The sequence below is a fragment of the Octopus bimaculoides genome, chromosome 2, assembly GCF_046866305.1.
Source record: "Octopus bimaculoides isolate indiv1 chromosome 2, ASM4686630v1, whole genome shotgun sequence".
NCBI lineage: Eukaryota > Metazoa > Mollusca > Cephalopoda > Octopoda > Octopodidae > Octopus > Octopus bimaculoides.
The window spans coordinates 100033455-100034626 of NC_142929.1; positions in this window are offsets into that span (position 1 = coordinate 100033455).

Genomic DNA, 1172 nt, shown 5'->3' on the forward strand with positions numbered 1-1172 from the left:
GCTCTCAGCAGACGGAGAGTTTCTGCGTAGCACCTCAGATGTGAACTCCTCATAAGACATTCTATCCGGTGTATCTGTCAGCAAATCTCTGACAGACGAAACGAGTGGGGACGGTATGCTGGACAATGCGATATGCAGTTTGGCCAGTGGCTGGCGAGTGCTGATAGCAATAAAGTAGGATTCCAGTTGCGAAAACCACATTTTCGCTTCCCCATGGAATTGATGGAGCGGAAAATTACTCATTTTATAAAAGCAGAAAAACCGTTGAGAAGAAAGAAATGTCGAGGAACGCCAAAACGAATTGGAGAAGGTAAGATGGCAAAGCTTGAACGCGAAAAAGAAAAACATTTTTAGACGTCGCTCGTTTAGAACAGTTAACGGTTCTTCTCGTCTGTTTTTCTTTTCATTTGCTGTAAACTTGTAAACTTGTAAAATGTAAACTTGTCTATTCGTTTCTCGGGGTCACCATTTTTAGAAATGTTTGCTCCTAACAAAGAAAGCTGAAAAGTTGAAGGCAGACATTCTCCAAATACAAGAATAAAAAGACGATCAGAATTTGCAGATTAGACCGTAAGTCGTTTTAATTTTGATACTGCATGCAAATTACAGTATTTATATAGAAAGAGATAAAGCAGTTTCTGTGCGTTCGTATTCATATACAAGAGGTGATTATGTTTGATCGTTACATCGCATGGAATCGCAGCAGGAAGAAAAATCGTCTAATCACTTTGGTTGTTTCGTCCAAAAGCTATAGATTTAATTTTCCCACAATGCAACACCACGACGTGCGCCATCCAATGGCCAATGGATGAGACAACTGGTTTCAAGGGAGGTAACTGTCTACATATGTTTGTAATGATGGTCATGTCACGTGGCTGAAGCTAACTTTCCAAGATCTGTAACCACTCATATTAGATGTTTATTCACTAACCTAGGTTTCATCATTTCCACACTTAATAAATCATGTTGTTGATAATATTTTGCCCTCTTCTTCTTCGGTCGCGCTGCTTTCGTGGCTTCCCATGACTTTCTATTGCCGTCCAATTCCATTATTATGAATTTGAATTGGGAACATGAATCTTTCAGTAGCTGACTACACAACCATAGACGTTGTCCTTGTGGATGCGTTGCAGTTACTCTCTTGATAAAGCTTGGTGATCCTGACCATTGAT